At 66.8% G+C, this 24976-nt stretch overlaps 1 protein-coding gene across 1 annotated transcript in view; it reads left to right on the forward strand.

Moving 5' to 3' along the window:
* The first annotated feature begins 3190 nt into the window (after positions 1-3190).
* Positions 3191-24976, forward strand: part of PHACTR3 (phosphatase and actin regulator 3) — a 100349-nt gene continuing 78563 nt past the window's right edge. The window contains exon 1 of the mRNA XM_037500999.2: positions 3191-3243. The gene's annotated coding sequence lies outside the window, so the exon portion shown is untranslated. The remainder of the gene's footprint in view (positions 3244-24976) is intronic.

The raw sequence follows: 24976 nt of genomic DNA on the forward strand, positions 1-24976 counted from the left end.
AGCCTGGAGCCTGGGCTCACGCGCCGCGGGGAGCGGGGGGCGCGGCCAACCCCGCCAGCTTGCTGGGGTTGTCGAGGCCTTTCTTTTCCGCGGGGCCGGGGTCATGAGATGGACCTGGAGAGGGTGGGGGCACCTCGTCAGTCCTGGCCCGCCACGCGGGGGAGGGGTGGGGGCACCCCAACAGTGCTGGCCCGCCACGCGGGGGGTGGGGGCACCCCAACAGTGCTGGTCCGCCTGGCGGGGTTATGTGAGATCGGGTGCAAGCTTGTGTGTCATTTATTTTGCACACTCAGAAAGCTTCTAGACGCGACTCTCAGGCTCACACGCGCCTCCGGGGCGTGACCGGGTCGCGAGCCCGTCTGGGTCCGCGAGCAGCGAGGCCGGCCGCGCTCGCCCCCTGCCGGCCGCCGGGCGCGTGGCGGCTCCGGCGCGGCCTCTCGGCTGCAGTCCCCGCGGCGGCCGCTAGAGGGAGACGCGCGCGCGCCGGGACCGGCCTCGGGCCGCGAAGCCGCGGGTTCGGTTCCGGAGGGGTGAGCGCAGGGGTCAGCCCCGCGCAGACGGAACAGGACGACGGGCCCCCACCGACCCTGCCCGAGCGCGGCGCCGCCCGTCACTGGCCCGGTTTTGTCCCGAGCTTCCCGCCCACGAGCCCAGTTTTGTTCGCGTCCCCGCAGCGGCCCGGCCCAGGCCCGCCCCGCCCGGACACGCGCGCCCCAAAGTCGGGGCAGCCCGCGCGCCGCGCCGCCGGGAACCGGCTGGACTTCAGGCTGTGGCCAGCGCGGCCCGGCGCTGGGGCTCCCCTCGCCGCCCGGCCTCGGGGTCCCCGCCCCCGACCCCCCCCCACGCCAGGCGGGCGGCGCCCACGACGCCGGGCAGCAGCCCTGGCCGGGGCAGCGACAGCACCTGGGCGAGGCCGAGGCCGGGCGCATCCTGGAGACCAAGCAAAACCCCGTGACCTCCCCAACCTGGCGCGGGCCCCCAGACTCCGCAGAGCAGCTCCCCAGCCTGCAGGGCAGGACCTGGAGGACTGACCGGCTCGGCCAAGGTGGAGGGGCTGGTGGACCTCGGGACAGCACAGGCGTCAGGAACGGGAAAGTCACTGGCCCCTGGGTCTCCACCGACTCCGGCACCTGCGACTGCAAACCTTCCCTCCGGCCGCCGCGGCCCGGCCCTGCCCGGTGCTGCAGCAGGCCCGGCTCTTCTCCTCTGTTCCCGGGACCTTGTCACCATCCAGCCGAGGGCACAGGAAGCAGCCGCGAGGGTGAGACCGAAAATTCCACCCTCCGTGGAGCTGCCTGCAGGCGCGGCCGGACCCAGGTGCCCCGACAGTGCCGAGGCCCCAGCACACCTGTGTCCAGGTCCTCCCTCTTCTGTGTTGCTTCACATGGAGGCAGCCGATGGCTCCGGGATCCCACCACCCCCTCGGGGCCAGGGGGTAAAAAGGCTTTTCTCAAGCGGCGCAGCAGGAGTCCCAGGAGCTGGGTGTGGCGGGGCAGACCAGCTCTCCCTCAGCAGCCTCCAGGCCACGGCCAGGACGGCGGATGGTCAGGCGGGGCCTTGGCTCCGCTAGGGCTGGGAGGGGCAGGAGGGGAAAATGGACATGGTGCTGTGAGCAGGGGCCACGGGCTGCCCACGGATGTTCTCTGGACGTGAGCAGGCCTGGAGGGCAGCAGCCAGGGCCAATGCCCGCCCCCTAAAATCCCAGCCCGGTGGAGACGGGGCAGTGGCATGTGGAGGGCGCCCCTCAGAGGGTGCACGGGATGCAGGAGGGGGCAGGGGGCAGCGAGGCTGAGGAAAAAGCTTCCAGCGGAGGCAGCGCTGTGCTGCGCAGGGTCTGGAAGGGTGAGCGGGCGTTCTGGGGGGGGGGTAGGCGGGGGGCGGGCACTGAGATAGTGGGTCCTGGCCCTCCTCCCTCCTGACTTCCTCGCAGAGCAGGTGCTGCCTCTCCCCAGCCTGCGTCCTCCTCTGGAAGGTGGAGGCCAGTTGCAGAGCCTCCCCACGAGTCCACGGAGGAGGAGGCAGGGGGATGCTGGGGACCAAGCGGTGGGCACGTCTGTGAAGTGAGGGGGTCACTGGAGCCCCCCCAGGAGACTGCATGGGTGGACGCTCAGCGCGGCGCCACCTGACGGGCTGTCAGGCGTGGGCACGGCAGCCCCAGGGTTCTGGGGGTGGAGGGTGGTTTGGGAGAGGGAGAGAAGCAGGCGGCAGGGTCAGGCTGCTGGAGGGAGCCCCTCACCTGCACCCCACACAGCCCTCCGCAGCCGGGTGGCCAGCACAGCACCTGTCCCGCCCCGCCACCACCTGCGCCTCTCCATCTGGGCCATGGGCACTATGGGGGCGCCTGCTGGGGCCTTGATGGGATCGCGCACGCTGCTCCTGGGAAGCGCTCAGGGCCAGGGCGCTGCCCCTTTGGGGTTCTGAGGACCTGTGCCCCTTGCACCTGAACCCCTTGGTCTGGTGCTTACCTGGACCCCTTGGAAGCCCTTAGTGCTGAGGGGTCCTGGGTGCATGTCAGACCAGACACCCTGCGTCAAAGGCAACCCCCCAAAATCAGCAGAGGCCGCCGCCCTCTCAAGACTGACCCACCCCAGGACGCGCGGGTGGAGGAGGGGCTGGGGCTGCCAAGGACTTGGGGGGCTGGCCCCGTTCCAGTTCCTGCTCTGCTTGGCGGCTCCGAGGGTGTCCCACCCTCATCAAGCTGAACCCCCCTGCTGTGTTTACTAAAAAGAGGGTCGAAGCCACGCAGCGACCTCACCCGCGGGCGGCCGCGGCGCCCCCACACCTGGAGGGTCGGCCCCGCGGCGCTGGCCCGCGCTCTCCCGGCCGCTCTGGCGCGGGGAACCCCGGACTCGGGAGGGTCCGGCGACCGCCCGGGTCCCGCGCGGCTCCAACTCCGCAGCCTCCGCGCGCCGCGATCGCCCTGCGCCCGGGTCCCCGCGGCCGCTCGCGCGGGGGCGGGAGACCAAGGTCACCGCGGCCCCCGGCGCCCCGCCCGCCCGAGGGGCCGGCCCCGCGCGGCAGCCCCGCCCCCGCCCCGCGCCCCGCCCGCCCCGCGCGCCCGGCCGGCGCCTCCGCAGCCCCGGGCCCCGCGCGCCCCCGGCCGCCCCGGCGCAGCCCGAGCCGGCGCCCGCGGCATGCGCGGCCGGGGCGGGGGGCGCGCCCGCTGGCCGGCGCCGGTGCGCTCGCTGCTGCGCGCCCTCGGGGCCCGGGACGCCGCCCACGCCGCCCGAGGCCCGGCGCAAGGTAAGCGCGCGGCCGGGGACCCCGCGGGAGGGCGCGCGGGCGCGGCGCGGGGGCGGCCCCGGGAGCTCGCGCCCCGAGGGGGGCTGCCCGCTGCGCCCCCGCCGCGGAGATGGGCGCCCGGGCTCCCCCCAGCCGGGCCGGCCCCTGGGGGCCCCTCTGCGCGCGTGCGGGCCCCGGAGCGGCGGGACCCTCGACTTCCCGTGCCCGGGTTTCGGCATCGCGCGGCGGGCGAGCGTCCTGGCGCCTCCGGCCCCCGCAGCCCGCCCGCCGGGAGGACCCGCGCCCCCGCCTGCGCGCACACCCGCCCGGCCAGCCCTGGGACGCGCGGGACGAGGAGGCGGGGAGGTGCCGCCCCACCTGGCCAGGAGAGCTGGGGAGGGGGGGCCGGGGTCTCCCCGAGGGGCGGGGGCCTGAGGGCGCCCCTGGACTCGTGGCCTCGGTGCCGGTGGTGCCCAGGGTGCCGGTGCCCAGGACGGCGGTGCCCAGGACGCTTGGCTGGTGGCCGCTCAGGGAGAACCCTCCGGGCCCCACGCTCAGGGGAGCCCCTGTCTGCACTTTCGACCCGTGATTCTGGGGTCCCAGCTGCCTGGACTCTGGTTTAGGGGCGTCGCAAGCCATTACCGGGGATCTGAAAGGGGGGTGCTGACCTCCATTTTCATTTGTTACAAAACAGGAGGGTTGGGAGGTCATCTAAGGGGCAGAAGCCAGGGGTGCTGCTGAGCAGCCTACAGTGCCCAGACACACACACTCTCACACACACACACTCACACACACTCACACTCACACACTCACACACTCACACTCACACACCGGAGCGAAGTGGGACCTCTGAGGTGGGGAGGGCTTCTTGGGAGGGGGGCACCGGCTCCTCGGGCCCAGAGGGTCTGGGGGGCGCCCGGCTCTGCCCTGCTGGAGAGGAGCCCCCCCTGTGAGCGGAGCCGCCGGCTGCAGCCCCGCAGGTGCCGCCCCTCCTGTTGCTGGGCCCAGTGGGCAGCGAGGTCTGCCAGGAGGGAGACACTGAGCCCCGGGAGAGCAGGAGGGAGATGCCCCGCACCTCCGATGGGGACAAGCCCCCTCGCTGCACAGGGCAGGGGCACCCCCCCCCCCCAGTGTGGGTTCCTGGCAGGCGCACCTGGGGCTGGGCTCTGACAAGGGCACCTCAGAGCCTGCCGCCCGCTATTCTGAGCCGCCAGGACGGGACCTGCCGGCGTCACGCTCCTCCGGCCCCGCTCGGCTGGTTCACGGCGATTTTAAAATAGTTCTGCGGCTCCTGCCTGGACCCGGAGGGCGCCGGGCTCAGCCCCGCTGACCCACTTTCGCAGAGCAGGACACGGCCTCTCGCCACGGGCCGGCGCGCGTGGTTCACCCCGAGGCGGGTCGGGCACCCCCAGCTGCTGGGGATGCTGGGGGTTCTATGTGGGGGCGGAAGACCCTGTCATTGGGGATGTTTTTAGAAGACGCCGGGAAGACGAGGAGGGAGAGGCAGAGACGGGCGGCGGGGGCTTGGGAGGGCGCCAGGGGGGCCTGGCGGGGGGCGTTTGGCTGCAGACTGAGTGGGGAGAGGAGAGCGCCCCATGCAGCTGGGAGGGCACCTGTGGGTGGGAATTAGCTGGTGGGGGTCAGGACAGGGCCTGGGGCTGTAGGGCTGAGGGCCCCAGAGCCGAGGAGTCAGCCGCCCTTGGGGAGCTGCCCCCCGGGCACTCGGGCCTCGGGGCTGCTGTCTGCCCTGCTGGCCCGGAGGAGGCTCTCTCTGGCTGCCCTGGGCCAGCGGGCACCTCGGGGGACAGAGAGCAAAGACAGTGGGCACGTGGGAGCCCACGCCCGGGGCCTGAGTCCAGGCTTCTTGGCTGAACCCCAGGAGGGGGGCCGGCCGCCGAGGGCCGGGGAAGTGGGGGGCGCAGCTGGTTTGGGACCAGGAGGGTTTGTCCCGAGGCCACCTGAAGCTCGGCCCAGAGGACTGGGCACCTCCCCTGAGGTGAGGGGGGGTCTGAGCCCCCCCGGCAGGGAGACCGCGCTGTGGCCAGAGCGGCCCTCGTTGCAGAGGAACGAGCTACTCTCCTCGCGGACCGTGAGTCTCCCCTGGAAGCGCTGACTCGGGCGGGGTCTGTGGGGTCTTTCTGCGCCGGGTGAGGTTGCGCTTGAGGCCGGGAGGCGGGATGGTCAGCGCCACCTGTCCCGCCAGCAGCGCGAGAAGGTGAAGGTGTGGTTTGGGGTGGCAGGCGGTGGCGGGAGCCCTGGCCCTGGCCCCGTGGGCTCAGCTTCTGGGCTGCGCCGGGCGCCCCGAGGCCAGAGCGCAGCAGCCCGAGCGGGCCGAGGCGCCCGTGAGCCCGTGAGTCTCCTTCCCCGCGTGCGGACGTGGCGCTCGTCACAGGGCGCGTGGTTCCAGCGTCCAGCGGCCCCTCCCGGCTCACCGCGCGGCCGTCCAGAGTCCAGTCGCCCGCCGGCCCTGCCCCACGGGTCGGCGCTGTTCTGTTCTGGTTCTCTTCGTGCCTGGCTTCCTTCTGGGCCGCGGCTGAGGGAAACCTCACGGCGTCTGTCCTTCCCGTCTGTCCCTCCCGACTCCTTTCACGCGGCGTCATCCCCCAGGGGCCTTCCAGGTGGGCAAAAAAGGCCAGAGTCCGCCTTTGATGGCGGCGGGCGTGCCACCGTGCCCGGGCCTTCTCACGTGCCCCCCGGCGGGCCCACAGGACGACCCGCTGGGCTAGCAGGCTTTCCTGGCAGCGGGTGAGGGCGCCGGTGGAGGCCGAAGGCAGGCCTGGGAGCTCCAGGCACGGGCGCGGGCCAGGGCCGCCGGCGCTCAGCCCCTTTCCTCGCCCTTCCTGGGCGGGGGCCGGCTGCTCGCCTCTGACCCACCAACCTGGCAGGAAATGGGCAGGCGGAGGCCCCACTCACAGGCCCCCCAGGCCAGGAGCCAGACCCCCTCAGCAACTGGGCCTGAGATCCCCAGAAGCACATGGGGGGCGCCAGCGGAGAAGGGAGGATGGGCGCTGGGCGTGGCAGACACCACCTGCCCCTGCAGTGCGGGTGCCTCAGACCTGTGCGCCCCCGGGCCCTGGGGCCACTCCCCGCCAGGCCGAAAGCCCGGGAGGGTTCGCAGTTCCCCAAGGCCCCCCTCTTCCCTGCTCCGGCGTGAGGCGCACTCCCAGGGGCCGCGGCACTGGGGCCCTGCCCGGGGAGGCAGGCGGCTGATGGCTGCGGTTTGGTCTCGAGGGAAAGGGGCGATCTTGCTCTGTGCCCCGTGACTGTGTGGGTGTGGGGTGGGGGTTGCCAGCTGTGGGCCCGGGCAGCCGCGTCCTGGGGAAAGAGGGAGGACAGTGGGACTCCACGCACGGCCTCTGAGCCCAGGACACTCCTCAGAGGTCTCCCCGTCACCAGAGGCCTCCCCGTCACCAGAGGTCTCCCCGTCACCAGAGGTCTCCCCGTCACCAGAGGTCTCCCCTTCACCAGAGGTCTCCCCGTCACCAGAGGTCTCCCTGTCACCAGAGGTCTCCCCTTCACCAGAGGTCTCCCCGTCACCAGAGGTCTCCCCGTCACCAGAGGTCTCCCGATCGCCTCCCCTGGTTCCCGTGTTCCTTCCCGGGTGGAGACAGAACGCACGGCGGGGCCGACACCAGCCTCTGTCCTGAAACTGCCCCGTGTGCCCAGCAGCGCGTCTCGGAGGCCTCCCTGCTGCAGACTGCTCTGGGCTGCTGGGAGGAGGCCATGGCAGGCTCTCAGGCTCCCCATTGTCTCGGCCTCCCCTGGCTGCTCTCCTGGTGCTTCAGGAGGGGCTTGCAGGGACACGGGGTGGGGCAGGGCAGGCCAGGGGCCCTGCGGGGTGGGGACCCGGGACTGGCATCCCCGAGGCGCCGGCCACTCAGCAGCCGTGTCTGAGGTGCCGGCTTCTCCGGACCTTGAAATGTGCAGATGTTTAAATGCTGTTAATCCCACCCTAGGCGAGAGGGCGTTTGTTGCCTTGGTTTGCGTTGACGGCTGGCGAGGGTGTTCGCACCTCACGCTCTGCGCCTCGTGGCTCCGGCCTCTGTCTGGGTCAATCTCTCCCTAGTTGGTTTGGGGGAGCCGCTTCTCCGAGCTGGGTTTCCGTGCAGTTGGCTCTCTCTGTTGCTTGTCTTTTAACTTCATGTACCGTTTCTTTGGTTGAGTATTTTTTTTTAAAGATTTATTTTCATTTATTTATGCACACAAGAGCTGGGGTGCAGGCCAGAGGTGTTGGGGGGGTGGGGGAGGTGAGAGGACTCCCCAGAGACAGAGTGGGGAGCAGAACAGGTGGATCCACTGAAATCCACTGCTGAGGGGAGCAGCGGGGAGGCGGGAGAGGTCTGCTGCGCCCTGTGGGGAGCTCCCTGGTGGGGCACCGAACACGCACCGCAGGGCGGCCGATGGCTTGATAGCTGAGACTTGAACCCCTGCGCCACCAGAGAGGCCCTCGTGGAGTATTTTTAAAGGTATAATTGACAGAGGGCATTGCATTTGCTTCAGATGAGCGTGTGACACACCCAGGGAAGTGCTGCCACCCCAGATGGACGGTTCCCTGCGGGAGAAGCTTTGGGCTCCACCTGTCGGGAAGCTCAGCGGCTCTGGCTGGACCTCACGTCCCCACGTTTTCGGTCTGGCGTCCTCAGATGTATCAAGCTGCTTCTTCCGGTCTCCACTTTCTGTGTCTCCCTGAAGAAACCCTTTTCTGCTGCAGGTTCCCCGGCCCGTCTTGCCTCAGCTTTTCCGGGCTGTTCCTGGTCTAGCTGGAAGCCCAGGTGCAGCCCCAGGCCCAGGCGCTCCTGGTTTCCTCAGATGAGTGTCTGCCCCGCGCTGTTTTTCTCATGGGTCTGAGGCTCTGCCATGAGCAGCGTGCGGCGCCACAGATTTTCAGTAGCGACTCCAGGAGTCCAAATGTCCAAATGTCCAGCCCGGGAGCTGCGGGTTCTGCGGGATCGTGCGGCTGGGTCCCGAGCAGAGGGCGTGTGGGCTGGGCCGCCGGCCCGCCAGGCTCTGGCAACTTCCTCTGCACACAACCGGGTCTGGGGACCGGGGGGCTCTGGGAGAGCACGTTTCTGTCTCGGTGGGAACGGGGTCGCTTGGGGCACTCTTGGTCCTGCAGCCCGCAGAGCCGATTTCCTGAGGAGCAGAGACCTGCAGGCCCCCGCGGCAAGACCCCGGCACACTCCCCCTCTGCTGCCCTGGAAGGGGGCCCCCCGCAAGGACCCTCCTGCTGGGCCCCCTCACCCAGCCCAGCATCCTCAAACTTGGCTGTGTAAAGCCCCCACCCTGTGTGAGCCCCCTGAGGACACCCCTGCGTCTGTCGCCGCTGAAACCCGCTGCAGTTTGCTCTGGGAAACAGGCGCTCGGCTCCGGGCCTCGCTTCTCCCGCGGCCGGCAGGCTGGGGTGCGGTGCCCGGGGTGTGGCGGAGCGGCTGGCCCTGCCAGGTGCCTGCGGTTGGGGCAGGAGCCACATGACCCGGGAGCTGAGTTCACGCACCTGCGGCGTTTGTAGGGCGGTGGCGACCCGCGACCCTCTAGGTGCAGTGAAGGCGCGTTTCCTGGACAGGGGCCCACCAGCTGGTCCTCACACCCCGACAGGGACCGTGCTCCCGGGGTGCTGGCCGACCCAGCCGTGGGGGGCACCTCCCTCTCTGGTCTGTGCATCGAGGTGGAGGCGCCCGCTTGGGCCTGGGGAGCGCTGGAGGGCGGGGGAGGCCGCCGCAGAGGACGCTGGAGTCCGGCCTTGCGTGTTCACCGCCGCCAAGTGGGTGTCAGTGTGGGGGTCCGAGTGGGAGTGCGGAGGTGCGCCTGAGCGGGCGTGTGCTGGTGTGGGTGAGACCCCCGACGCGCGCCCCGTCGGCAGCCCCACCCCAGCCCCCCGCCCCTCCTGTGAGCCCTGACTGGTTTCCGTCTACAAGTCACTCATCCACCACTTCTATTTTTTTTTAAAGATCTATTTATTTGTGCAGGCAAGAGCTGGGGTGCAGGCCAAGGGGTGTTCTCTCGCTCCCCAGCAGGCGTCGCCGCGGTGTCTCCTGCCGGGCCGGCCGAGAGAACACAGGCAGGGCGGGCTTCCCTGGCCCCCGAGCCCGCAGAGCCAGCCTCGGTTCTGGTTCTCGAGCAGAGAGAACAAACCTGTGGGGAGGGGAGGAACGTGGCAGAGCCGGGGCAGGGGGTGTGGAGGACCTGGCACGGCTGCTCGCAGCCTGGTACAGCCTGCGCCTGCTTCACGCTCGCTTGAAGAGAGAGAACCCGACGCCGCGGGCCGCGCCGCCCTCCGCCTCTGGCTCTTGCTGGAAAAGCCGCTGGCCTCTGCCCGCGCCCGGCCTCCCTGGAGCAGGAACAGGCTCCCTCCAGGCCTGGGCTGTTCCCTCGCTGTTTCCTCTCCTGAGGGTCACTGCGCCTCCGCCCGGGGCGCCCCTCTGCCGGCACCTCCAGCCCCGCCGGCCGCTGCCAGACGTGAGACGGTGCTTTGGCCTGGGAGGCTTGTTTCTCGGAATAAATTTTTGTCGGCTTAGTACTGCCGTGTCTCGAGCGTCTGTCGCGTTTTCATTTTTGAAAACGACCCCCCTTGAAACTCACGATTTATTTTTTAACTTTCGAAGAAACAAAGCAAAAATGGGAACGAAGCAAAAACCAGCCCCACCTCCTCCGCCCGCACCCGCCCCGTTTTTGAGTCCGCTTTGTCGCCTCGCCCGCCCTGCCGCGCCGGGAGCCGGGTGGACGGAGACCATCTACCGCGCTCGCCTCCCGCGCCCCCCACGTTCCTTCCACTCTGCCGTAAGTGGCGGGATTTCCTCTTCCCGGAACTGGGTGATGGCCCCGGTGTCCCCCCAACCCCCACCTGGCCCCAGGGGGTCCTGTCCCGGGACTGAGGTCCCCCCAGGGAGCATCTGGAACTGACCTTCGACCCCACCCTGCGTGTTCTCGGCACAGACGTCCAGGGGGTGGGGTTGGGCGGGTTTCTAGTTTTAGGTTTTTGTTTGTTTTTTTAAGATTTATTTATTTATGCATCCAAGAGCTGGGGTACAGGCCAGAGGCGCAGGGGGTGAGAGGATGCACCAGAGACAGAGCGGGGAGCAGAACAGGCAGACTGACTGACATACACTGCTGAGGGGAGCGGCGTGGAGTCAGGAGAGGTCTGCTGCGCCCTGTGGGTAGCTCCCTGGCCGGCTGGGGATGGACCTTGTGCTGCAGAGGCTGCGGGTAGCTTCATAGTGCGGTGCTTAACCCCTTGCGTCACCAGGGAGGCCCTAGTGTTAGTTTTTAAAGAAAGGTCCAGGGCGCTTTTCAAAATGTCTGTAGCTCCTTCCGCACCAGCCGTGTGCAGGAACTTGAAGAGACCCCAGCCTACCTGCGCCCAAGGCTCTTCTCAGGCCTCCCCAGGGTTCCCGGCCGTGACCCCCACCTTCACAGCGTGCCCCCTGCCCCGTGTCCAGCCCGCCCTCGGACGGAGCCCCTGCCACTACCAGCCGGGACGGGGCTGGGGCTGGGGCTAGTGCTGGAGGCTGGGCCGGGGCGGGCAGGTCTGGGGCAGGAGTCCCGGGCCTTTGCCTCGGACCCCGCCTGGGGATGGAAGGTCCACAGCCACTGCCACGGAGGGGCGCTCGCCGGAGGCGGTTTCTGTACAGGTCTGCGGCCTCTGCCCAGCGCTCGCCAGCAAGCCCAGTGCGAGCTGCCGCTGGCGGTGCGGATGCAGGCCACGAGGCTTGCTGCACATTTCTGTGTCTATTTTTATTTTAATGGCTTTGCTCTCTGTGCTGTTCCCTAGAATCCACAAAAAATTGTGGCTAACGAGCTCCAGTTTTTTACTTCTTGGTTAAAAGTTGGAATAATAAAAAGATGCGAGGCAAGATCCCTCCCTCTGGCCTGTACACTGAAGGTGGACAACCTGGAGAGGTTGACCTCTCACAAGGTCACCTGCCAAGGGTTTGCCGTGGAGCCCCAGGGTGGAGCCAGAGAGCAGCAGCCTGTGCCCCCCGCTGTGGGGGCAGCCCCCGCCATCCGCACGTCTGTGTAAAGCTGAGGCCCCTGCGCAGGTGAGGAGGACGGGGGCTCAGAGAGATGGAGCGACCTGGCCAGGGTCACGCAGCAGGCCAGGCTGAGTTTGAACTTGGCACCTGCTGGCACTGCAGGCTCCGCCAGTCTGTTCTTCTGCTTCGCTCTCATAAACGTCATGTTCTCTGCCTTTCATTCTGGAAAGTGCCGACAGCAGGCAAGTCTCGTTCTTAGTGCCTAATTCAGGGTCTTTAATGGATGCCCCAGCTCTCGCTGCCCCGGAGGTGCCTGCTTTCGAAGCCGGAGGTGGTGGCAGGTGGCATCGTGCCATGTGCCCTGGGGGAGTGCGGGGTTTCCCCTGCCTGTCACCCCCTCTGGGGTATTCCTTCTTCGAGTCTTGGTTTGACCTTGGACAGGAGCACACCTGGCTTTCGAGGACGGTCTGTGAGGGCGAAGGGGTGCGCTGGTGGGAGAAGCAGCCCGGAGGGGGTGTGCGCTCCCCGCCCCGTCGCCAGCTCGCCGCGTGACCTCTGCACGGCACTGTGACCCCCACGCAGCCTCCTCTCCCCGCCCTGCCGGGTGGATGACACGGAACAGTGTCCTTGCTGCTTGGGAGGCTCTGGGGGTCTGTTTTCCGCTTGGAGCAGCGCCTGCTGTTCTCACACGCTGGTGGGTGGGCCGGAGACGGGGGGACTTGGCTGGCCCCGGCTCTGGGCCCCCGGCATGCGCCCTCGGCGGGCAGGAAAGCACAGCGCCGCCGGCTGTGGGTTTGCACAACGTCTGGGATGCGGCTGCAGCACCGGCACCCACGATGTGTTTAAAGCCACCTGTAAGCCCAGCGCCGGGGCCTCCTGCAGTGTGCCCGGCAGGTCCCTGGCCATGGTAAGGGCTGCGCTGAGGCCCGGCATGTCTGTGATGGGCGTGGCCAGAACTCGGCTCTGCACTTCCCGGGGCTAGAGATGTCGCTTTAAAAGATGAACCCAGCAAGCGGTTGGAAAAGGGAGAGAGTTTGGGTGACAAAGACGGGACTCCAACGTGGCTCTTCTGTCACAAATAAAAGCGTGGATGGGCCGCTGGCCCGGGCAGCAGGGCCCCTCGCCGGCCCTGGCTCATGCTTCGCGATCGGCGCCTCCCCATCGTCTGGCAAAGACAGAGCATTCCTGGGGGGGAGCTGGGACGGCCACCGCTTCCCATCTCAGGCCTCTCCCCACTCCCAGGGGTGACACTTGGTCAGCTGAGGACGAAGCTGACCGAGCGCCCCCTCTGTCCCTCCGGTAGCTGTGCCCGAGGGCCCCGACCCAGCCCCCGGCAGGTGAGGAGACAGCAGGCAGGCAGCACAAAACCAGCTGCCCACGGGGAGGGCAGGCGCGCTGGACAGCCCCTGTGAGCGCTTCCGACGATGGCACACGGCGCGGTGGGACGGCTCCTGACGGCGGGGGAGCGGCCTGGGCTCCCTGGCTCCTCAGGGGAGGCCTGGATGGGTGGGTCTGGGTCTCCAGCCACCGTCGCTGGCCTTCTGTCCTCAGCACTGTCGCCCGGGTCCCAGGGCGGCGGCGGCCACTCCGACCACAGTGGACAGTGAAGGGAGGGAGCAGGCGGCGGCTGCCCTGGGGCCCTCCCCGAGGTGGGGCCCTCCCCAGGGGAAGCAGGAGCGCGGGCTTGGGAGGAAGGCCAGCCGAGGTGCCGGCTTCCTGCAGAGACCAGGGGCTCCGAGGGCTGCCTCTCGGTGAGGGCTGCCCCCTCTCTCCCCGGGGGAGGGAGCCCAAGGCCACTCAGGGCCGCCTGGTGTCCGGCTTGGAAGGGGCTGCAGGAGGCGCCTGCACGCGTGGGGGTGGACTGGGCCGCAGGATCTGGCCTTGGAGGAGCCGGGTGTGTCCAGGGGAGAGCCGCGGTGGGCACTGCGCTGGGCGGCCCCCGGGGCAGCCTTAGGGCCCAGCTGCTGCAGACGCCGCCAGGCGGGCCCAAGGGTGAAAGGCCAAGTGCCCGTTCAAGGCCAAGCGCGGGCCGCGTGGGCGCAGTTCCGCCGGCAGCCAGCAGAGGGCGCGTGGAGCTGGCGTCGTGGGACGGTCCTCTGTGCAGCCGCCGTCCTGGGTGCGGCGGCGCGGTCCGGGAGGGGAGCCGCGGCTCAAGCGCAGCCGGGAGGGAGGCTGCCCCATCTCAGGGACCGGCCGCGCGTGGGGAAGGGGGCGCGGCTGCTGCCGGAGGGACCCCGAGCCCCCCGCCCGCACTAGAGCCTGTCGGTCAAGGGGACGGGGCTTCAGCCCTCGCAGCAGCAGGCTGGGGCCCAGCGGGGTCTCACGAGCCCAGGGTGGGCTCTGATGGCCACCGGACCCCCGCGGCGGCCCTGCTTGCTGTGCTGAGGGGGAACCGGAGCCCGAAGAGGGCCCCAGGGTGCGCCCTCCCCTCCCCGGCGGGGCAGACGGCGTTGAGGGCGCCTGGGCAGCCTCAGGGTGACGCCTGTCCAGCAGGGGCCTGGGGTCCAGGCTCTTCTCACCTCAGGCAGAGCCCAAGGGCGCTGCTCCCTCCTTCTCTGCTCCTCCCTGCACAGAAATGGCGTCGCGCCCGCCCGCCCTCACTAAGGCCAGACTTGGCCAGTGAACCCCCAGATCCAGCTCATCTCGACAAAGCAGATTCTGGGCTCCTGCCCCCTCGCCTCCCCCAGGCCCCTCCCTCCCACCTGCTCAGGGGCCCACCGCGCCTGGGCGCCCCCAGCCTCCCGGCCCAGCCAGCCCCTTCCCTGCCCGCCGTCCCGCCCAACCGCCCTCCTGGCTCATGGCCCTCGGGCATCAAACCCAGGCGGGCTGCATGGTGAGACCCTCCCCCGCCCGCTCGCCTCCTGGCCCCTCTGTCTCTTTCTGGGGGGCTTCGGGGTTGCTTGCTGCTCGGCCTTTGCTCAGAGGGTTCCCTCTGCCCAGGCACCCCCACCCCCGCACCTGTCTGCCTAATTCTCACTGAGTCTCCGCCCCACGCGAGCGCCCACCCGGCTCCGGCCATGCTGGTGTCCTCCTCTAGCTCTCCCAAGCCAGTGACCCCGGCCCAGCCACGCCTCTTCCGCGGGACCCCAGCAGCCTCGCGTTCCGGCCCGAGGCAGGTGCTGGGGAAAGACAGGGAGACACCTGCACTCGGTGTGAGATGATGTGGGTGCCCGGATATGGGGGTGCCCTGGAGATGTGGGTGCCCCTGAGATGGGACTGCCCCAGAGATGGAGGTACCCTGGAGATGGAGGTGCCCCAGAGATGCAGGTGGGTGGGAAGGCCTCCCCCTGCTCCCCGTGAGAGCAGACACGTCCCGTGGGGCTGGGGCCGCCGGCTCAGGGCCACTCTGCGTGATGCCCCCACTGCTGGACGGGGTCCTGCCATTGCAGTGGGTGGGCACTGTGGTGTAGGCCCAGAAGGGACCACGGGGTGGTGGTAGGGCAGCGGGGGACTCTGGCTTGCGCAGAAATCCGGTCCGGCTGTGTCCTGGAATCACTAGGGGAGCACTCTGCCTGGAGCCTGGACGTCTGGAACCCCCCACCTGGGCCATCTCCCTTTTGGACAAATTGGGCCCAGAGTTGCTCAACGTTGGGCCCTCCAGGCTGTGGGCCTCCCAGGGGTAACGCAGACATGCCCGGGGCTGCCCCACCCTGTGCCCTGAAGGCCGGTGTCTGAAGCCGGTGGAGCGTCTCCTCTGGATGGGGGCGGGCCAAGGCCGTGGCTGGAAGGGGGTGACACAGAAATTTGTCTGTGGGGCCAGGACTTGGGGGGCTGGGGACCTGCTCAGAGAGAGTCTAGGCCAGGAGTGCTGGCTGTACCACCTGCCACCTCCTGGCCTGCCCTGGGCCAGCACGCTCACCAGAGCTGCCCTCACCTCTAAGGTGACCAGGCACCCAGCCCAGCGCAGCAAGCAGACTCCAGGCTGCACATTGTTATGTGGATCAAAAAGAATTAGTGACCTGCGGCCAGTGACTTCCCGGTCTGTGGTAGTAACTGCCAGCTGGACTTGGGAGGGGCGGCCTCGGGGCCACCAGTGACCACGGCTGCTCGCCTGGCTCTGCCTTTGCTCCCTGGGGGACCCCTAGCTCCGGGGTTAGTTGAATGAGTGAGTGAGTGGGCGAGGCAAGGAGTGCTGCCCTCTCTGGAGCCCGCCCCCTCCCGTCTCCTGGCTGTCTCCTCCTGCATCCGCTGTCCTGCCCACTGCGGGCGCCCCAGGCCTGCGTAGGTGCTGGCTGGACACGAAGGAGCAGCCCCAAGGGGCCCCAGCCTGCCCTGCTGCTGCCAGCTAGGCTGAGCGCCCCTGGGGTGCTCCTCAGAGCCTCGGTTCCCCCTGCAGAGGGGACCAGGGCCCTGGTGAAAGGCCCCCTCTGCTGGGCAGCTTCCCGGACCAGACCGGGCTCTGGCACAGCCCCCCCCACCCCCCTTGGCTCTCACCCCCCCTCCCGGCCTGCGCTGTAGCTGGAGACTGGAGCCGTCCGCACCCCCCATGCAGAGCCCCCCCTTTTGGCATGGTGAGAATTGCTCATTAGCACCAGGGAGGACACCTCTGGAAGTGGCAGCCCCGGGGGTGTCACCTCCCGAGCGGCCCGGACTTCGGGGTGTCGGGGAAGCCTCCCTGGAAGGCGCCGGCGAAGGGGAGGGGGCCCGCGAGGCCGGGGAGGAGGTCGGGGCGCCGGGGAGTGTGGGGGGCGGGACGAGCCTCCCGCTGCCGGGCGGAGGCGGCTCGGAACCCCGGCGGCCACACCCCCGGGGCAGGGCCGGGAGGGGCTTCCTGGGCCGCGGGTTCGGGCCCCCCGCGGGCAGCGGCCGGGCTGGGGGCCGGGCTCGTCCCGGGGCGCCCGGGCTGGGGGTGCCGGCGTGGGGACCCGCCCCGCCGCGCCGCGCGCCCCGCGCCCCGCCCGCCCGCGGCGCGGCCCCGCGTGACGTCATGGCTCGCGGGGCATGATGGGAGAATCCTAATGTTTTCCAACAGATGCTCCAAGAACAGCTTCAGATTAAAGCAATTGCGAGAGCAAAGATTCTTCTTTTTTCCTTTTTTCCCCGGGGGGGTGGGGGGTGGGGTGGGGGGAGGGAGCGCCCCAGAAATTCCTGGACATCACCCCCTGCCCCAAGCACGCAATAAACAGTGACAAGAAAAAGTTTTTATTTCCTGGTTCAACTTTTTTTTTCCCGGAATATAGACTGAAGAATGGGGGTAAACACGAATAAATAGCAGAGCGAGGCCGCGCGCCGGGATGCGCCCGGCTGCAGCCCGCGAGGCTATTGTCTCCGCGCCCTGAAGCCCGCCCGGCGTCCTCGCGCCCGGCCTGCCCTGTCCTTTCGGATTTGCTTTTTTAAAAAGACGCCCCCTCCGGCCCTCTCGCCAGTGACCTTGGCCGCCTCCGATGCTCTGATCCCGCGGGGCTCCGTCCAACTGGCCCCCGCGCCGCCGGGCCCATGGCCGCGTCCGAGGACGGGAGCGGCTGCCTCGTGTCGCGGGGCCGCTCGCAGAGTGACCCCAGCGTCCTCACCGACTCCTCGGCCGCCTCCTCCGCGGACGCCGGGGAGAGCCCAGGTAACGGGCGGGTGGGGCGCGGGCGGGCGGGCGGGCGGGGGAGGCCGGGGCCGGCGCGCCGTGCCGGGCGCCTGGCGCAGGGATCCGCGCGCCTCCGCGGCCCCTGCCGGCCTCTGGGCGCCTGGGCAGGACCCGGGCGATCAGGCGCCGCGGTTCGCAGCCCCAATGTCAGGGCTGGGGCGCACGGGGCCCTTTGTCCCGAGAGGAGCCGATCTCCCCGGCGGAGCTCGCGCCCAGCATCCGCCCTCTCGGCGGGCTGGTGGGCGGCGCGGCGCCTGCCGAGGGGCTGCCCTTTCTAGGGTGCTGTCCAGCGGGGGAAGTGTGGACCATGGCCGCCTCCGCCCAGCGCTGGCTCTGAGCTCTGCCCTTCCTCCCCCGGCCCAGCTCCGGGGACCCCTGGCGGCGAGGCCCGTGCACCCCGCCCCGACCGGCCGGCGGGGCAGCGCGCCTGGGGCCAGGCGCTGCGCAGAGGGGCCTCCGCGGGCGCCGGCTGGGGCGGGCCTGGCGCACCTGGGCCCGCCGGCCTCCCCTGACAGGTGTGCTCGGCGGAGCTGCCGGCGGGGCCGCCAGGGCTGGCCAGGAAAGCCAGATTTCATCAAATTATGTGCACGGCCCCTTCCCCCCACCCCCGCGTCAATTGTTTAGGTGATAAATCCAGTCACAAAGGCGTCTATATGGCTTGATTGATTACTTTCCAGAGGAAGAAAGGCCTAATAAAGCAGGAGGGGGTGGGCTGTGTGCGCCTTGTCACCATGGAGACGCAGGAAGCAAAGTGATCATTAAAACCTTTCTCCACCAGAAGGCAATTTTCACTTCACAGGGAGAAGTCTGAGCTTCTGAAATGCAGGCTCCAAAAAAGAATCAAAGCTCGTGCTTTGGTATCAAGCCACGGAGTCAATTTCACGTCGGAGACGGGCGCTGCCCCTCGGGCTCCTGCTCTGACAATATAAGTTGCCCTTCCTTGCCCTGGAGACCTGGTCTCTAAATGCACGGAGCCCAACGGGGCTGTGGTCACGGTGACGGTGATGGGTGGGCATCAAGTGGAGATAATCCCGGGGGCTGGGGCAAACGCGCCGTGTGGAGAGGGATCCTCCCCTTCGTTGGAATGCTTGGCGCTTTCCTCTCCAAAGACCTACAAAAGGCGGCTCTGCTCTGGGGGCACCACGGCCCAGTTGGAGATGTTAAACAATAAGCCCTTGCCAGGCTTTGTTAGGGCTGTTGACACCGTGTCATTTGCTCAAACGCAGGTACCAGCCGAGGAAACCCCTGGCTTTTCCATACCTGGAGCTGGAGCTGGTTTCTTGGCAGTTCCCAGCAGAGGCTGCCACCGGCAGACCCTTCTGTTCTCGTTAATCCTTTTATTGGAAACTGAGGCTTCAGCCTTCAGACCTGCACGGTGCGTTGCCTTCTCTGTGCTGAGATGCCCCCCGTGATTGCTCCAATTAGGGAAGTTGAGTGACTGTCACGAGAGAATCTTCCCAGCGCCTTTTGTCTCCCTGGCAGGAAAGGGAAGCAAACTGGAAATGGAAATATGGCAACTGGGCTGTGGGGCTCCTGGGAGTTGCTGCCCTACTGGGTGTGAGCTCGGGCTCGGCAGGCACAGATGCTGGCCGCAGGGAGGGCTGAAGGCGCTGACTCCTCCGTTAGGAGAAGCCACTGGGGGATGCACACCCCTCTTCCTCTCGGGTTCAGAGGGTTAATGTGGGACCCCAGAGCAGTGGAGGGTGTGGGACGCCTGTGGTGTGTATGACCCCGCGCGGCTGGACTGCACCCTGTCACCTGTAGCTGCGGGTTAAGTGACGGGGTCTGGCAGAAGCAAAATTGCAGCCTTCAAGTTGGAAGCCCTGGGGAGTGTGCAGCAGGGGGCGGGGGCTCATTCTCACGGCAGCCATGCTTGCATGCCTCTTTGGACGGGGGACTCACTTCTTCCTGATGACATGAGCACTGTCGTTGGGCAGATTTATTTAAACATCCTTTGGCAAATGACTCTAAAAGGCCAGCTAGCCCTCAGACTGGCGGGTTCTTCTCGCGCCGTGTGTTAACCTGGGATTTGAGGCACCAGCCTGGTCGCCTCCTGGAGTGGGGGCCCAGCCCTGCAGTCAGCATCCCTCGGGGCTTCTTCCTTGTGTGGCCCGCTGCTCTGCTCCAGCGCTTGCTCCTGCATGTCACGGCCAGCACCCCGGCCACGGCATGTCCACACAGACCCACCAGTTCTGCATTCTTAGAGATGGCCTGAGTGATGCTTCCTGCTCCCCTTGAATGCATTTCCATGCATCCACCCACAGTCTCGGTAAAAACCCAGAATCTCATCAGCAAGGCAGACTCTGCTGACACCCCCTGGTCTTGCTCCCCAGTTGTCTCCTTGCTCCCCAGAAGTTGTCTTCTAGGGGGGCCCCCTGGACCTCTCCTCCATGTTCAAAGCTCCGCGTTCTTGGCAATGGCACTAAGACCCACGGCCCTGGGCAGCGCCCTCAGGCTGGCCTGCGCGGCTGGGGCTCCAGGCCTGGTCCTGCCCCTCTCGGCAGAGGACTCCGAGGAACGTGTGTTCTTCTTAGTTCAGCTGCTTGTGTGATCGCCAGTGTTTACCCATCAGTGTGGCGGCGACCGGGCAAAACCTCCTGGGCTGGTGAGAACTCCTGTGGGCGCGTCCCCCACGGCAAGCTTTGGGCCCTGGGGACCCTGCGATTTTTAGCTTTCTGGTATTGGCTCCCCTGGACAATGCACCCTGGGTGCCCTGGAATCGCTGAGCCCTGTCCCACAGCCTCGCCGGCCCCGAGGCCTGCAGTGTGTCCCCTCCAGCAGCGCGGGGACGAAGCGTGTCCCATGGGGTTGCTCGGCGCCCCCTCGCAGCCGGGGCGTCTGTCTGTGGCTGCCGGGGCAGCAGGTCTCCTGGTGGCTGCGTCCAGGCCGCGGGCTCCACGGCTGGCTGCGGTGCTTCCCCGAAGCCTGCCCTTCCCTCCTCATCCCTGAGCCTCCCCCCTCGCCCTGCGCCCAGGCAGGCCCGTCTTCTCCGAAGTAAAATACCTTTCGGAGTGAAGGTGCAGCCCCTGGACTGCCCTCCGCCAGGAGGCCCCACTCCCCATGGGCGTCGCTTTCCCCCATTCGCTCCCAGGCTGGGGGGGGGGGCGCTCTGTGCCTACACATGGGGGACCCCCGGCACTGGTCCCCGTGCGCCCAAGCCCATCGCAACCCCTTTGCTGCCCAGCCCATCGCCTCCTCTCCCGCCCGCCTGTGCCTGTCACCGCCGCTCCACACCAGCGCTGCGGCCTCGGCTCCTGCCGGGACCCCTGCTCCCTTGCTTCCCCTCCACCGCCTGGCCCGTCCCATTTGGGGTTCCCGCAGCGTCAATGATCGTGACTGCCTCCTCCTTCTGGCCTCAGGGCTGCTGTGGCCTCTCCCTGGTTCCCAGGCGCCAGGCTGGGGCTGGGCCTCGTGTCCCTGGCACAGCTGTTTAAAGGTTCTGCTAGGTGGGCCTGTCACACCCGGGTGGGGGCTGGCCCTCCTGTCCAGGCAGGGTTCTCTGACGGCTCCGTCGACACCCGAGGCCGATCTGGCAGCAGGGAGGAGTGGCGGACAGGACGTTCCGAGGTAACTGCGTTGACCAGGATGACGATAACGATAATGTCTTTCTATTTTCAATAACGCGTGCTAACACGGATCAGGTCATTTTCCAAATGGTAGCAAAAAAGTGGGATTGAAACAATAATCCGAAAGAAGATAGGAGAGTAGAAAATAAAGAAACTCACAAAAAAAGGCACATTGTCTGTTGTGGGGGGTCCGTCTCTGCCCTGTGGGGTGTTCAGCAGCACCCCCGCCACTGTCCCTGAGCACGCCTGCACCCCTCCCCAGCAGGGACAGTGCCCAGCAGCTGCGGAGTGTGGACCTCTCCCTGGTATTCGCTTGACGTGGCTGCCAAGTGCATGCGGAATCACCTGGAAGGTGTGTGAAGCCCCCCCCCCGACCCCGGGGTCCCTGCTGCAGCAGGTGGGTGGGTGGGTCGGCGCTGCGCCCTTCACGGGGCTGCCCATGGCCTGGTCAGGTAACCACAGCTGAGCCCCTCAGTGGCTTCCCGCCCCCATCCCTTCTCTCCTCTTCCCCTGGCCACTCCCCACTGCAGCTCACAAGTGCTCCAGAAGGTAGGGCGGGTCTGGTACCCCCTGGTTCCTCAGTCCAATGACACCCTGCGGGTGAGTGTGGGGAGAGGGGCGAGCCTCCTCTTGGATGTGTGGTTCGTCCTAGTTTCATTCCTCGAATGTTCTCTTACTCGGATCCAGGGTTCCAGGGATCTCCCTCCGGCCCCTGGCAGGCTTAATTAGCCACAGAACTATGCGGTAATTACCTTGTCAGCTTTGGGGTTATTAAAAATAAAGCTGGATGCATTAAAAAAAAAACACAGCTTTTAAAAACTTAAGAGAATTTTCTGATTATTGGCGAGCTGCAAGTTTGTTATAGAAAGTGAGAGGCTGCTTTGGAAATGTCTGTTTCTTACCCCCTCCGTACCCCGATGGGTAGAGACATTGACAACAGACCGCCAGGTCGCCGGGACACCCCGAGACTGATCCTGTAATTATGGGATAGCACATTGGCGGCCTTGGAGTCAGATTTGAATGTGTGAGCTGTTGTTTCACTTCTGTGGGTTTGTTTGGTGGGGGGGGGGGTCCTGTGGGTGTCTGGACAGCGTGCAGCAGCTGTGTGGGCGGTGTCCCCAGTGTCCCCTCACCAGTGCTTGGACCACAGCTTCATCTTTGGGGTGGATGGGATGTGTCAGGGGGATCGAGGCAACAGAGAAAGGTCTGCATATAATCGGTGTGAGTCAGAGAATCCGAGATTCATCTGTTGGACGTGAGGGCTGGAGCCTGTCCTGTTGGGGAACACAGGGCGGGCACTTCGGTGTCCACAGGGCCGGGGTCTCACAGATGGATGAGTCTGGAAGCCATCGCTGCAGACAGCCCGTTGTCTTCTGGCAGGAAGATGGCTTAAGGCAGCCCGTCACCCTATTTTAAGACACTGCAAATCCAGATTTTTAAATGAAATGTGATTTTAAATATTGGCAAGTTTAGCAATTGGGGATTGGTTTTCCTCCTTGAGCAAGAAAACCTAACTAGCACCGCCTGAAACGAGATGGGTTCGGTTCAGCAGAAGTAGATGGCTTTGCCCGCCCCGCCCACACCGCCGGCCCCGCCCACACCGCCGGCCCCGCCCACACCGCCGGCCCCAAGCACTTGCTCTGCCTGCCCCGCCCACCCCGCCTGCCCCGCCCACTTGCTCTGCCTGCCCCGCCCACAGCTGCCTGCCCCGCCCTCCCCCGCCTGCCCCGCCCACCCTTGGGCATCCTCTGCCTCATCTTCATCCTGCATCTCCCTGGGGAAGCATCTGTCCTTCAGATGGAACAGACACAAGAGTCTTCCCCCTACTTCTGGTTCAATCCAGCTGCCCCCCAGCTTTAGACCTACCCGTGGCCCCATAAACACAGACACAGGCTCACGATTTCATCCCCAGCTCATTTAATCAGAACGGCCACCAGGACAGGATTTATTTATTGAAAGTCAGGCAAGGTGATGGCAAGAATCAGCCCCTGCAGAGTGGCTGCAAGTCCCCTCTCTGCTGGCGGGGGTGGGGTTTGGAAGCCAGTCCTGAGGGCGGGGCTGGCGGTGAGCCTTATCTCAGTGGACAGGGCAGCGCGGGTTTGACATTGATTAGTCGGTGGCCACGAAATAAATCTGCCAAGACCCGAGAAGAGGGTGGGAGCTGTGGCCGCGGGACTTAATATATTTATTAGCCATTATGTGGTAGCCCTAAATACAGCACTTTATTAGAGTCACTGTTGATCCCAGGCCTCTTCCTAATGAGTTGCACGCTTCATACTTTTTTGGCTCCAGTACCTCGCAGAGGCGTGTCCGCGTGCAGACGAGCTGTCTGCCTGGTTGTGATCACTAGCGCAGGGGATTTAAAGAAAGTCAGGAAGCTGTGCCAGAGATGACCTTCCCGCTTCCCTGTGGCGGGAGGACATTGTCTCCGGGCTGCCGCCTGGGTACTGCCGTCCAAGCAACGGCGCGCTCCGGTCTGGGCTGGCCGCTCCCAGCGCAGCTCTGCCGTGGGGGCCTCCGGCTCTCCAGGGAGGGCGGTACATGGCCTCTTTCCTGCCAGCAGGCTCACGTTGTGGGTGAAGTGGCGGTGCTGATACCCAGGCACGGCCGGGGTGGGGGGCCGCTGCGTGAGGTGTCCGGGTCCGGGGGAGGGAAGAGACGGGTCGGCGTCTTCTTGGCTGTGTGGCTCCCGGCCACCCTCCGTTTGCCCGTGGGCATGGGGAACGCTGCTGTGTGGAGGTGGTGTGGGGGCCAGGGAGAGGCGTTGCCCTTGGCGGTCTGGCCAGGGACCAGGGAACACGACGGGAGGCAGGTGTGATACATGCGGGACCCTCCCTCGACCCTCTTGGCCATCCCCGTCCTGCTCCGCCGGCGTCTGGGGCTGCCCCAGAGCAGTGTCCTGGGCCGCAGGACCCACGTCTCGGCTGGGCTCAGCCGGAGGCTCTTCACCTACTTCTCATGTTCCTTGGATGAGCGGTTTTGAGTCGCGGCTGCAGGCAAGCAGGTGGAGCCTCGTGGGGCCCGGCCTGCACTCCCGCCAGGTCCTGTTGGAGCGGGCACTGGCAGCCTGAGGTCCAGGGGAGGGCGGTGCAGCCAGTCTCCCCAGACAGCAGTCCCGCCGGGGAGGCCGCGGTGCAGGGCAGCGAGCCAGTCCCTCTAACAACGGCCACCGCTACCAGCCAGGGCTGCGGCCTCAGGCGGTCCCCATGGCCCAGGGCAGGCAAGAGGCCGCTGCTTGCTGAAGGTCGGCGCTCAGACTTGTTAATAATTGGTCTCGGTGTGGTTTTTAAGTGAGCTCATAACAGTTATTCCAGGGGGACAGTGGCAGACGGCCTCCGCGGAGACCCGCTCCAGGCACTTGCCTGCTCTCTGTGCCCCACTCCCCACCTGGGTGGGGCTGGGCTCCAGCTCACCCGGGGGCTCTGCGGCCAGGTCCCTCCTCCAGGTGGGCAGTGTGTGGGGGTGACACGCGGGAGCCGGGCTGGTCGGGGATGGGCGTGAAACAGCTTTTGCCAGCAAGGAGTCGAAAAAGGAGCAGAAAAAAGAGGGTCGAGCAAAGGGGTGAGATGCCTGCAGCCCAAGGAGTGTGGCTCTTCCTTCCTCCCTCTCCCTCCCCTCCCTCCAGAGGAGAGAGACCCGCCCAGGGGGCAGGCAGGACTCTGAGACTCAACAGTGGCTCATTTAAGGTCAGCTTGACCATCTGCCTCTCAGGCTATCACCTCCTCTTAGCTTTTGAGCTTATTTTTATCAAAAGTCACTGGGGACTAAGTGCACATGAGTGTGCACACATGTCCATGCATGTGTGTGCACGTGCACATGTGTGCATGCTGCAAGCGCTCCACATCCTTTGTGAAAACCGCAGGCAGGAAGGGGCTCGGGCCAGGGCAGGGCATGTCCCCGGGGCCAGTTGGAGCCCGCACTCCTGGGCACCCGGAGCCAGCCTGGTGCTGGGCTCCAGCCCTGGACCTGCTGGTCAGGCCTGGCTGACCCCGGCAAGTCCCCCCATCAGTGTACCTCAGTTTCTCCCTGTAAGGGCAGGAATGCCACTGAGCTGGTTTTCTGATCCAGCAGACGGGGTCAAGGAGGAGTCCTGGAGCCCTCGGTGGCTTTTCAGGCTTTTATTGGGATTTACCAGGCACGCGGCAGGCAGGGGTACCGGGGGGCCAGGAGGCTGGCAGGTCTCCCAGCCCCCAGCGAGTCTTCACTCTCTCTGGGCTCTCCGGCCTTCTCTCTGCTTCTCTGCTCTCTCAGTTCTGCTTCCGCTTCTCGGCTTCTGCTGGCGTCCCCGTGACGCCGCCCTTAAAAGCCCAGTCTCAGCCCAGGTGAATCCCGTCTACATATGCCCACACCCCACTCCAGGTGCCGCCATCAGGCATGCACTCGGGACCACAGGGTTCTGTCATCCATCCTAATGGCGGAAGGACAGAAAAGCCTGATACTTTTTACCTTACCCTACGGTCCCTCTTTCATTAGGGGCCAGTCCCCACCTCTGGTCACGAGGAGCAGGTGAGCCGAATATGACTTCACTGGTCACTGCCCTGGCCCGTGCCCCGGGTGTCAGCCGACGGAGTGGACAGGAAGGGCCCCCTAGAATACCTCCGCCCCTGACTGGCACTGGGCAGTGAGTGCCGTGGGAACCCCTT

Source organism: Talpa occidentalis, unplaced genomic scaffold, assembly GCF_014898055.3.
Source record: "Talpa occidentalis isolate TD23 unplaced genomic scaffold, MPIMG_talOcc4v2.1 talOcc4.10, whole genome shotgun sequence".
Taxonomy (NCBI): Eukaryota; Metazoa; Chordata; class Mammalia; order Eulipotyphla; family Talpidae; genus Talpa; species Talpa occidentalis.